General features: G+C 36.3%; 1 protein-coding gene across 4 annotated transcripts in view; it reads left to right on the forward strand.

Annotated features, from left to right (window-relative positions):
• Positions 1–14225, forward strand: part of Cntn4 (contactin 4) — a 793681-nt gene that overhangs the window by 93048 nt on the left and 686408 nt on the right. The window lies entirely within an intron of this gene.

Consider the following 14225-nt stretch of genomic DNA (forward strand, 5'->3'; position numbering starts at 1 on the left):
AAATCAAGTTATATTCTACCCCAGGGCTTTTGGCTTTCTGTCCTTGACTTTCGTGTTTTTCCTCCTTTTTCTAATATAAATAGTTGTTACTACTGGAACCATTGATCCAAGGGAAATGGAAAGCTTTTCTATATTTTAGGTTTATGACATTGGAATCCTTTTAATACTGTACTACCCATTTTTACCCTTAGCAGTCCATTGTAGTAGTCACTTTAATAATCCAGCCTTGGAATAGCTCCTCTCCTCCCTTTCTCCACGGTTCTTTGCTTTTTCCACTTGCCATTCTCTCGTCTGTTTTTCTCCCACCTGTTTCCCAAGATCCTTTCTAAGATGAAGGTACTTGTACACGAGCCCCTGTCTCAGGATATGGTTTTAGGAGATGTCCAACTAAGACACATTTTTCTGCCTCCTGGAGCCTGTAGCACACTAGATGATATACCTGATGTCCCTATGCTTCAGTTACTTCAACTCTGTGGAAGACTCAATGTTTCCTTGGCAGGAAAGAAGTGTCAGAGGCCTCTCCCTAAAGAGTCATGTTTGTGAGACTTTGCTACCAGCTGCCAGCTTGACTAGTACTGATATAAAATGTATCCTTGTTGATCAAACTGGTTTACTCTGCCTGGATTGAAGACACAATGTCATAACTATGCTGAACAGTTCTTGGGAGCTTCCATTTTGGTATGTGGTAGGAAAAGGTACCTATATGACCTGCTTTTCTCCCAACCTTACCTCACACTGGCAGAGCAAAAGAAAACCTGCACAGGCCGATGTTCTTTTCCAATATTATCATTAATCCACTGTAATACATCTTAGCTATGAGTACAACTTAGATTACTAGTGAGGACCCTAAATTTCAAGTCCTGAACCTCAATCGAGGGGTGGTATTGATGATCCCTGATATATTGACTATGATTTTTGAAAAGATTACAAAAGATAAAGAGGTATAGAAGTTTTCAGCCCAATATGTCTAATATACTTGTGCAATAGAAGATGCACTAATATGCATCCTGGCCCCTCACTGTGGAGTATCAATTGGGGCTAGGAATTCCATTTTCCATATTAACTAAGTTGAAAAGTCATGTCAGACTTTCAAGAGATACAATGTGACCCCGTGTCATTGAAAGTACCAGAGCTGAGGGGCTGGCTTGGTAATGCTACCGACAGCTGCTGTAAAAGCCCTGGTGCTTTTCTCTTGCTTTCTGCGCAGCCCAAAAGAAAGGCAGGCTGGTAGCTTGTCCATTTTTAGTTCTCAACAAAGATCTCCTCCTCATACCCTCCATTTCAAATGTTACCTGAACTTTTTTTGCATGTTTCTAATTCCATGTGGACACCATCCCCCCTTTGGCAGTGATCTCTCCTGGCCATTATGTTGCCCCAGTCTGACCTACCCCTCAAGACCTGACTCATACATTCTCTCTGGGAGAGAAGCACAGGTCACTTGAACATTCATTGTATCTTGAATGCCCCTGAAGTATGCTGTGGTTTCACCTCTACACACACACACACACACACACACACACACACACACACACCACACACACACACACATCACACACACACACACACACACACACACACACACACACACACACACACACACACACACACACACACACACAGATTTATTTATGCTTTTGTTCTTTTGTTTCTCCAAATAAGTAATTCTGGTCCTGGAGTTGGGGCTGCCTCTTCTCTGTCTTTTTAATCCACATATCAAACCACTTTATTGATTCATTAATTCACATACTATACAATTCAGTCATTCCAAGTGTTTAACAGAAAGGATTGTAGTCCTGGCATCTCTGATAGTAGTTGGAAAGGTGATGAGTTCGGGGGCTAAATCATAATCTTATGTTTGTGGGTACTCACGTAAATTTGGGATTTGTGTAAGGATTTGTGTAAGAGGCAGAAAGGGCAGATGAAAAGCCACCGCTTTATGCACAGAGCATGAGCTAATCAAGTGGCAGATTTTCGGGGTTATCACATGGCAGTTCAGTTCTTCTATGCTGTTAGTTAATACTTCCCTAGTTATTAGCAACTTAGAAATCAGAACCCAACTGCCTAGTAATTTTGTTTTATTATTTACACTCAGATATGGGCTATCTGCAGCATGCAAGGAAGTTTTCTTCCTCTTTTGCACATAATTACTATGGGAAGGGATATTACATTTTTTTAGGTATTTTCCTCTCTGATGATTTTAAAGAATATACTTGGTAGTAATCTATGAATGGGTAAGCTTTGAAAAAAAGTAAGAATATAGGCTTTTAATTGAATTAATAGATAATATTTTAGTTATTGTTTTATCTAACAGATACTTTGTTCTAACTATGTATGAGACAATATTAGAAAAATTACACCCTCTTGCAATGCCTATGATTATTATTACTCTCATATTTATTGATGAAGAAGATTAGGCTTAGCATGTTAGATGAATTATCTGTAGTCACACTGATAGGAAAATGGACAAACTCACAAAGCTAGTCAGTCTGGATTGATTTAATACTCTTGTAATCCTCTCTACACACACATATACACACATTCATATTGATATGGTTTTAATTACTTGGGGGAAAAACAGACATATCTTGATTGGAAAGATACATGATTTCCTTATGTTGTTTATTCATTTATTTGTTAATTTTTTATATCTCTACTGGTACTTGAACTCAATGTCTCATTCTCTTGTTTGGCTTTTTTCACTCAAGGCTGTAGTTCTACTGTTTGAGTCACACCTTCACTTCCTGTCTTTTGGTTATTAATTGGAGCTAAAATGTTTCACTGTATTTGATATTGGTATAATTTGTGGAGGGGAAGAGCAAAATCAAATCGTTTAACTAGGGATACAGGTGGACCCATTGCAACAATGAGATGTATGAGTCATTATGTCGAAAAACAAACTTTACAACTTTGGTGGGGGGGGGGGAGGAGGGGAGTATAGGAAGGAATGGGAAGGGGAAACAAAGAAAATGCAAGAATGCTTGATAAGAAATGTACTCGTTATCTTGCCCATGTAATTGTAACTCCTCTGTACAGTATTCTCACAATTAAAAAAAAAGTCTCATGGACTTTTCTGCCCAGGCTGGTTTCAAACCACAATGCTTAGGGTCCTAAATAGTTAAGATTACAAGTATAACCCATTGATTCCCGTTGACTTCTTTCTCCTTGAATACTTTTCGACAGTATTCAAGAAGGAAAATTGGTAGATGACAAAACATAGGTAGATTAACAATTCTAAGTTGATAGCTTAACCCCTTGGAGATAATTAATATAAGGAAATATATATGTATATATATATACATATATATATATATATATATATATATATATATATAATCTAAGGTAGATAACATAAGGAAAGCAGCAAGAAAAATCTCAGCCACCCATCCTTAGGCATCTTTGTCAGCCATCTGGGAAGTCTTGTCAGAGTTGAACTCATAGTCACTGTGCTTGATCATTTACACATAATCATACATTAAAACCCGACATTATAAAAAGGGTAAAATGACTATGTCTCATTTTCTTATCCAACTCAATTATTATGCCTTGACCTTTTGACCAAATCAGATCCATCTTCAGTCTCCATTCATCTTCACTGTTATAATACTGTAGCACAGACTTAATAGATTAGGAGTCTGCAAGTAATGAGAACCCAGGGAAGAGTGGCCAGCATGATTAAGAAGGTATTTGTCCTGTAATTCTATTATAATTAACATTATGTAATGGTAAAAATACAGCATTTGCACCTCTTCCTGGCAGATGTTTGTAAGTCAATGACATATTAAATAGTAAATGAAGACTGATTTATTGAAAATTATTTTTGCACCCTGTGGTGGTCCATCCATTTCCTAGTTTCACAAGCCACAGTTCATTTAGTAAGAACAATAAGCAATGTGCTTAACAAGCACTTGAAATACATATTTTTGCAGTGCTTTGAACTGAAGTTAGATTTTTATGTTAGAAGTAAAAAGATCTACTGAGAGATCTGAAAGTAAAGAATAATTAAAAAGCAATAGTTTCCCCAAAAATTACCAATAGAATTTAATGTTAAGTAAATAAAACTGTGCATTTATACATAGGGGAAACTATAATCTAAAATTTAATATATGATGTCAAAAACAAACAGGCCAATTACTTGTACTCTCAATTATACTTTTCTAGCAAAAGAAAAGGCAGTCTAAAGTCGATTAGAAAAATCTTTTCATATTGTTTCCAATCTAAGAATATTTTAAATGATTTTAGATCATGGAAAACAATGAATAGTCATATTTCATGACACATTCAAATTATAGAACCTTAAAATTCACTGTCCATAAACTATGTACTAAGGAGACACAGGGCCACTTACTTGTTTAGATTTTGTTGATAACTGCTATTTTTATTCTCCAGTGGCAGAGTTGAGTAGTTTGAGAGAGATTTGATGGCTTAAAATGGTGAAAATATTTATTATATGCCCTTTATAAACAGAACAAAAGATTGCTGACTTTTGCCCAAGTGAATAAGGACGAAAAATGTGCTTTAAATATATACATTGGTTCTAATCATTGAAATGACTGTAATATGAATCTAAATATCTTGTTTCACAAATCAGAGACTATCTGATTATTAAGCAATTTATATACTTAGGTAAGAATTTTAGAAAAAAATCTATGCTAACTTAACAATGATGATTAGAGTCTAGACTTATTTAAAGACAACATGGTATGGCCTTTACAAATAGAATTGTCCGAAAATGGAAATGTCTTTGGTATCATCCAGTTGATAGCTACTGAATAGAACTGGGTTGATTGGAAGTAATTATTCTGGAATTTGGAACATGGGTTACTTCAAACTCATAGCAGCTAACTCCTGGAAAGTCAGTGATCCATTCTGAAGGCAGACATAGTCATTTTTCTGCATCGACCTAGATCCTATTTGCCTCTACCATACCTAGGAATGGATGTAAACTGATGAACATTTTTATTTTAAGGACTTTTCTTTGGAATGCTCTCTTTTTGACTCATTTATTGCAGAAAAATAGCAGAGATTAGGAATTTTGATAGTAAGAAAGTGTTAAACATGGCTTATGTTCTGGAGAAGTTGAGAAATCACTATGAGTTTTGCATAATCTTTTTTTCCCATTTTTTTCTGAGGTGCTGCTCATTGTACTCATGGCCTCATGCATGCAAGGAGAGTTCACTGTCTCTGGGCTCTCTACACTTCCAGCCTCATCATTTATTTCTTAACCACCCTTACTAACCTGTAGTAGCATAGTAAATAACTATTATATTATAGTATAATTATTATAGAAATAATAATGCATTATCATCACATGATGAAAAGTTGGGGTTGTTATTCAAAAAATGGCTTAGGAATCGGTTAACAGAATACTTACATTAAATTCCAAGCCTGTTAGAAGTGATTCCCTGTTTCCTCAGAAGCTTCTGGAAATCCAGCATTGAAAGACTGAATAAAAGATGTTCAGTATACTGCTTTTCAGGTAGTTTGTTAGCCTTGTAGAGTGCATCTTCCCAAGCATTAAGGTTGTCCAAGTTAACTCTATTGGAAACTAATGTGTTCTGACCTCACCTCCATTCTAGGCAGTGTCTGTATCTGAGAAGAAAGAACTGGATGTGCAGACTAGGAATGACCCAGTTTTCCAATGCCTAGCTAAGATTTGGTAGTAGAGAATTGAGAAAGCGACTTAGTCACCTATACTGTCAAAACACATGGGCTCACACAAAGGACCTCCAGGAATAAACATATATGGATAATTATGCTCTGGTTTGTCTTGTCAGCAGAAATGTGATACAAGTCCAAAGGGTTATTTCAACTTTTCTAGCAGTCACAGCGAAAATAAATAAATGGAAACTGGTTAAATTCGTGATAATAATTCTTTTCATTTTAGCACACTAGCTCCAAAGTATTATAATTTCAACTACACCAGAGGAGAATTTTCACACTCATTTTTGGCCCTAAATCTCCCCTGGGTTCTGGATACTTTGGCTGGATTCCAGAGTTCCAGGGACTCCAGAAAGCTCTCTGTATTATGTTGTGGGAGGAACGTTGAGAGGGAAGGAAGTGTAGACAGTTGTTCTGATCCAGTCACTCATCCCCCCACACACACCATTTACTCATTTAGGTGAATCCTTTTATGTCTTCATATAAATTCCCATTAAATGTTCTAGCCAAATTGTCTAGTCAGCTCACCATTTGATATTCAATCATCTGATAAGAGTTTCTTTTCTCCAGACTTCTCTGATCCAGGAGTATATCCTTGAAAGGAAATATATACACATTACTCAATTTATTGGGACAAAATTAGAAGATTCTTGAGGGAAATTTGCTACTGTAATTTCAAATATGTACCTCAGCAGCATTCACAGTATATGAGAAGAAAAATGGCCATCTTCAGTTAAAGTCACATGAATGTAATACTACTTCATGTTTTTTTTTTGCTCTCTTATTCAGCAAAAATAAATTTTTGATAGTGATTAAGATGTTATTGAATTATAGAAAAGAAGAAATGGCTAGAAATATTTAACCTATCTTCAACTTTGGACATGAGTGATTCGTTATTAATAATTAAATTATGTCAGGGTATAATCATTTGTTTAATTATGTAATATTATATATGTAATATAATATGTAATATATTATATTATATATGACATATAATAGATTCTAATATAATAAGGAAATAATAAATAATATAATATTATATATATGTACACACACATACACACACACACACACACACACACACACACACACACACACACACACACACACACACACACTTTCTTTTATTTTGGTACCTATACTGGGGCTTGTACTCAGGGACCTCCTGCTCCTCTGTCTGGACTTTTTGCTCAAGGATAATACTTTATCACTTGAGTCATACCTCCACTTCTGACTTTCTGCTGTCTAATTAAGGACAATAATCTTTCAGACTTGTCTGCTGCTCTGGCAGCGTCTAAAGTGGCTGAGATCACAGGTGTAAGCCACAGTCACACCAGTGAGGTGAATTATGTTCTGATAAACATGTGATGTCATCCAGGTTAGAAAGAGTTTGCCATTTTCTCTTATTTTTTGAAGTTTGTTGGCAATTCAATGCAAAACTATTCAGGATAAAACTATAAAATATTATATCACTGTACATACATTATATTCCCATAAAGAATTCTTCCTAATTTACTAGGCTCAATAAAGAATATTTGGATTTCATATTATCAATATAGATATATAGATATTGTACCTACTTGAAAAAGCAATGATGGAATTATTCAGAGGAAAATATTTAATATTTTCTAAAATAACTTCACACTGTCCTTAAGAATGACAATTCCAGAACAAGGGCTGACATTTATGAGTATAACAATTAATTCTAGTATAATACATATTTTCTCATATAATTTGTATGTGTTATCACCGTTATTCTCCACTATAACTCGATTTCATTAGTCATCATAACCTGCCACAAGCTACTCTGTGACTATTTCCTTATTCCTACAGGAGATATTACCAAGAAATGTACTTTTTAAAATTTTTATCAGTATTGCTAAGTAACCCTTTGTCTAAATTGCTACTATTCAATCTTTTATTGTGAATATACAGACATGTCCTTCTTTCCACAGTTTAAAAGTTGCCTTTTTCCTCATTTAATAGACAGGAAACATTGTGGAAATACTATTTCATTTGCATTGTCTTCCACCCTGATTGAGATGGAATCTTTTTTTCTTAGTAGCTTTTATCACCTTCTCCTTCTCAGTGCATTCATGACTGGGGAATTAGCAAGTTCGAAGTGAGATGACTTGAAAGTCCCCAGACAAGTTCAGTTGAAAGAAGTTGGAAGAGTAGGTGTTTGACCCTGACAGATGGATTATACTTTTATGAAGTGGCCTTACTCTCTTTTCTGTGGTGGTTTGAGAACTTCTGATGGAAATGTTTCTGCAGGCTAGGAAGTTGGCTAATGGGGCACCTTTGGAGCATTCAAACTATCCACGCATGGCTGCCAGCTCTGGCTGCAATGATTATATTTTTAAACTAAATGAGGGAGATCAGGGGGGTTGGATTAAACTGTCTCAGGATATGACAGCTATTAAACATATACCCGCAAGAAACCTCAAGGGATTCAAAGATTTGACAGGCTTTTATTTTCACACACCACTGTTTTAACTGATCCAGGTCTGAAATCCACTGCTGAATTTTCACTCAATTATATCACATGAATATTGAGTAGGTGACTGTCAATAGATGGTATTTCCTAACTAGAAGCATACCTCATAACTCCACTTGTGGTCTCTATTGTAATCTCTTAAGTGGTCAATTAAAAGCTTCTGTGTCCTGATTTTTACAGTCTTGTCATATATTCTGCATTCTCCCTCAGAGCAATAGGAATTGATTATCATATAGACAGTGTTTCTGAGACAGGCATATGCCTTTTGGGTATGGAGTACCTCATTTGGGAATAATACCACTTCAGAATTGTCTTTTTAACACACAGCAGGCAGAGAGGGCTTGAAAAGCAAAATCTAAGAATTTTCAGACCCTTTTCTCAGTACTTAACTTCAGTGCTTCTCCAGTCTCAATAATCCTTGAACAAGGCAGCAGTATGGCAGAACTTTCCTTCAAGTTCAGCTATTATCTGTTGCAGAAATATCAAATGCAACACATTCATTCTTCTAATTTTGTAAATCAAGCTCGTTATAGCAAAGGTCTCCTAAGGAAGGTTTAAAATAAAGTAAGAGAATTTGAATTTAGGGTCTAAGATTCACACGTGAGAGAAATCATGTGTCTTTGGGGACATGCTTATAAACACAGTTCCATTGACTAAAGTATAATATAAACAGGAGTGAACTGTGATGGTAGTGGCAGGGGTTGGATGAATGAAAAAGAGAACAGAAGATAAATACAGCAAGAGCACTCAATCCATACATGTGATACAGGAAGAGGAAATGAGCCTGAGGGTGGGACCAAGCAGGATAGGTGGAGAATGATGTGAAAGGGGGGACTGAACAGGAAGTACTTAGATGGTCTTGTTCAATTTTAACTCCCTGGTACAAATGTGGTCTTTGAGGACCTTCCTTGTACCTGCTAGGCAATTCCTCTACCCCTTAAGCCTCACCTCCATCCCCGAGAAGTTTGAAGTTTAATGATAGCTTATTAATTCCGAAGCTAATTTTGATAAAGCCACCAGTACAAGTTTCAAATGGCTGCCTAGGGGTGGGAAACAGAGCTCAACCTATTTTCTCAACACTATACAAGAAGTATTTCAAAGACATCTGTCAAAATTTTGAAGCAATAAACTTATTTTGAATTTTAAATATTTTCTACCTTTCTCAATCATTCCAAGACTTGTTTGATAAATTTTGAATGATTTTTGCCTCCTTAAAATAACTTTCCATCTGATGCAAATTTCACAGTCTCTTGCCTTGTCATTTTGAAGAGCCTTGTAATCGTTCAGGACATGATAGATTTTGATTGATGGTTACCACACTGACTGGAAAAAGCTCAATTTCCTTAAAATCTCTGGGTTTTTTTTTTTTTTTTGAAAACTTCCCGAGTTAGAAGTCCCGGAAGCATGTGGTAGTGTGCATGTTCATGAACTAATTATTTTCACTCACTCATTTGATATTTATTCCTCATTCCCTGCACACCCAAGTTTTCAGGGCCATCTCTGTGGGGCCTGGTGCTATGTGCTAGAACAGGAGTGTGAAGAGTATGAGCTTGCTTCATGATGCATACAGTTTGATGGAAGGAATTGTTCCAATAAACTAGTTGGAAATTGAGTGCAAGACATGCTATGGTGTGCTGAGCCATTTCCATTTGTGGATAAGGGCTGTGAATATCGAGGTTGGTGGAGTTGAGCTTTGAAAGGGGTAGGTGGCTCTGTAGATGGAAGGAACTATGAGCCCCTCTGCGCACTGTCTGGAAGCTAACTGAGCAGTAGCAGCAGCAGCAGCATCTTGATCTCACATGAGGATCTCATTGGAAATAACTGTGAGGATTCTGTTCTTTGGACCTCTGCCAAGTTTCTGTAAGTTAGCAAGAATCATGTAAGAGGTTGAAAATGGGAGCGTCTGTTGCTTGTTATCAGTGCATTTTTGGACCAGATATTAAACCTTTTCATTAAGTGGGAGCTGAGATAGCAGTGGTAGGTTCTAAATAATTATGAATCAATGTCAAAACTGGGTAAATTTGTATCTCTAACACCCTACCTAAGTGTAACTGGCCACCGTATGCGCTGATTCATTTAAAAGCTGGTTCATTTGCTTCACTGAACTAGCTGTGGAGAACAAAGAGATTTCTGTTGTGTTTCTCAAGGTGCAATGACTCTTTAAAGGTCATCATCAGACCCCATGCTTTTTGCTTTTGGGTATTATGAGTCATCTGAGATATTTTTCTTTAATGCAACATAAGCCATGCTTTGATACTAAGGGAATATGGAAAACAACATGCCCTGAGCTGTCATGTTTGTTCATTCACTTTGAGTTCGCTCACTAAATCCATGGTTATGTCTGGCTTCTCACAAGACATCAAGGATTTGCAGCACATATTTAGAATGTAGTGCGAGCTATAGTCAGAAATCACGTTTCACTTAGACAACATGTGATAAATGCTCTAGAGCAGTATATGCTGTCCGGTGGAAGAGAAGTTCCATGTGGGTATGTGATCTACCCTGCTTGGAGAGACTCTATGAGAAACTGAAGGATAAATGGAGTAAGAGTTTCTACAAAAGAGCTTGTCTGAAATGGGGAGGGTCAGGACGACATTCAAGAACAAACACATCTCCAGTGCAGTAGGAATACTGAGCTTGAGGTGGAAATAGAAACTTTGTATTAGACATTTGGCAAAGGGTAGACACTGCCAGCAAAATATTATTTTGCTACAATGATATGCAATGTCATTCGTAGCTTCCTATTGGTATTTGTTGCTGTTCATTTTTGGTGGATTCTTTTAAGGAAAGTTTATTTACTTTTTTGCTATGTTAAAACCTATTATTAAAAGTGACATGTTAAAAATCGTACCCTTCTAGATATTGTTCTGCATATAGTCATTTTCAGTAACCTGTTGACTCAAAATCTCAGCAGTCATGTTTTTTAAAATTGTTAAGCCTAATGTTTTTCTTTATTACTTCAGGTCTGGTGCATGTACCAGGTGCAGGAGAATTATCAATTTGTTGGCTTCAGCTAGCAATTTATACTTTGGTAATTCTGTGATAATAAGGTGATTTGTGTTTGGCTACCCAATAGGAGATAATCCTGGGGTATTACTGAGTTTAATTTATGTGGAATATCCGTAGACTTAAAAAAGGATTACTGACCATTTAAGAGTGATTAATTAATCAGTACAACCCCGTGTTCTATGTACAGCAATGCCTGTCTAAACTGCACACATTTACCTGTCCATACACATATATACCCGTCCTTTCTCACTACAGGGGAGAAAATGCCAAAATTACATCCAAGTGATGACATTCTTGAGCCTAGAGCATCACCAAATTGGGTCTGAGGATCTACAGTCACATTTTTATAGTACTGACCTACTTAAAGGAAAAAGCACTCACAAACTGTGGGATTGTGGGCAATTCCACTGTTCTAGGACTCAATTTCTTCACATAAACACAGAGTAACCTGGGCTATTTGTTTTTCATCAGTTACTTCTCATACAAAATAGTTTCATTTCATCCTTTAAAAAGCTGTAGTTATATTAAGCTGGTACAGATAAGACCGCTATGAATTAAAAAGTTATAGGGAAGAATGGGGAAAAGTAAATTCGGACAGGAAAATAAAAAGGTGCAACTCATTCCTGGTCTAGACAACAATGTTCTTTCCTTTTGTTGTGTGTCAGTAGTGGGGCTTGAACTCAAGGTCTGGCCTCTGTCTCTTAGCTCTTTTGTTCAATGTTAGTGCTCTACCACTTGAGTCATAGCTCTAATTCTGGCTTTTGGGTGGTTAATTGAATGTAAGAATCTCCTGGACTTTTATACCTGGACTGCTTTAGAAGTGAGATCCTCAGATCTCCACCTCTGGAGTAACTAGGATTACAGTCTTATAAGCCTTGGTGTCTGGCCTAGCAGTGCTTTTATCTTGCTGAGCTTGGTGGCCTAAGCCACAGGGGTTTTATCTACAGAGGCAGGCCCTTCTATACACTCTCTTGCTGTCAGAATTGGGACTCAGATGGACTTTCTTTGGAAAGTCCACTGGTTTTGAAAGAAGCCCTGCTAACCTTGGTAGGCAAGGTTATCTTTGATCTGATTTGTCTCTTGGATATATTGCAGGATGAAGAGCATTAAAATATCTATTTCCTTTGTGGTTTCTTTCTCTAGATTTGAATCATTCACTCGATTCTTCCCAGCTACTTTGAGAAAGGCGCTATTAGAAATGCCATTGTGAGATTTTGTCCCTTGAAATTTGAGAAATGGTTGTATATTTTTTGTCCAGAGAGTACATCATGAAGTCTTTCATCTACTCATTTAAAAATTGTGTGATAAAGGGCTAGATACTGCTGGAAATGTGTATTTCCTTCCCCAATTTTCTTTTACTCTAATCATTATTTTATTTCCCCATTTCCAAATGAATATACCAAGCTAAATGGGTATGACTTCAGACTAGAGGGAATTTTTATGAACCAGTCAAAAAATCAACTTAGTCTTTCAGAATTTTCCACTGACTAAAATTCTATGGCTTTTTAAATATATTAAGTTAAACCTAAAAAATTTCGTTTTATACAATGTCAGTGGTTGAATAGTGTCACTTTTATGTAGGTCAACCTACCTGGAAAAGCTTAGTGTTGTGCTGCTTAGGAAAACATTGAACACATGGTAATGATAAAGAATAAACCATATTAAAGCATATTAAAGCACTAACATAATGTTTTTGAAAAAATGCTTATCACAAGCATTGGATATTAAAAAATATCTTCTGAACTTGCATATATCTTATTTTATAAGAAGTATTTTTTCTGTGTTTTCTGTGACAGATCACAAGCATTCTAATTTAAAATCAATTTCATTGTTTTGTTCACAATTACAACATCCCAGTTGAATATTTGCAGTAAATTTTAATGACTAACAAAGTACATGCTTGATTACATGCCATGAGTAAAAATATATTTCTGTGAGAAAGGTTATTTTTCAGCGTGGTATTGACCCAGGCAATATATAAATGTGTTATTCTCCTTGAAGAGAATACAAATGAGTACAAACAGATTTTAAGAGAAAATATTTAAAAATCAGCAATTAAACTAATGGGTATTCTTTTTTATTACTTATTAAGGGTATAAAAAAAGCCCATGTAAATAGAACACCTAGGTGTATTTATTTTCTGAGGCCAGGGTACGACTAATTAGAAAAGTTGTAAATAGCACAATTATTCTAGTGAATTAATTCCTTTTTCATTGCCTGCATTTTCTTTGTTAGTGTGCTACCCAACCATAGGAGAGTTCATTACGATGCTTACTCTGAGAATGTTCCCAAAATGACTTTCTGAATTTTTCAAAGTGTCGTTTCCTCTCTTGTTCCTTATGCACCTGCTGGTTATTATCACTTGCCATTTCCATACCCTTTCTTCCAGTACTTTCCCGCCCTACTTATGTTTCACGGTAGAGTTTAATTTCTGCCTCTGCTGTGGGGCCTCCTAGACACCCACCATATCTCAGAATTAGAGTCACCTGCTCCCAGTTTCTGCTCTGTTTGTTTTTCCACTGTAGCTCATCTGAAGCTTTCTACCAGGTGACCAAACACATTTCTCCCTGTGTCCACCTCTCAGACTTTCTCTCCTTCATGGTTCATGTTCACCAAGTCAGGCTTTTTGTCTAAGCAGTCTGGGGTTGTTCGACTGAATTATTTTCTAAAATTAATGTTTGTGTATGATGAGGTAATTGTATAATCTTGTCTAAGACAAGATAATTGAGGGTCAGGCTTAATGATTTTTTTTTCTTAAGCCCTGCAATTGGAGTGGATGGCCAATTAGTTATTTCCACCTCCTCATTTGCTAAGGCTCTTACTTACCCTCCTGCTTTCTGGCTCACTGTATAAACTCTCTCACAGTGTCCCATATTTAACTTCAAATGCAATTCCTTAATGTTGAGTAATACAGGCAAAAAATAGATCATGTCTGTATCATTTCAACTGATCTAAGTATTCAATGAAAAACATGTGAAATATAGATTGGTGTTGGCAAGAACATGGGAAAAGCAGTTATTTAAGAAGGAATCAAGTAAGCATGGTAGCTCATGCCTGTAAT

Source organism: Dipodomys merriami, unplaced genomic scaffold (assembly GCF_024711535.1).
Source record: "Dipodomys merriami isolate MVZ:Mamm:240054 unplaced genomic scaffold, mDipMer1.0.p SCAF_13, whole genome shotgun sequence".
Classification (NCBI taxonomy): domain Eukaryota; kingdom Metazoa; phylum Chordata; class Mammalia; order Rodentia; family Heteromyidae; genus Dipodomys; species Dipodomys merriami.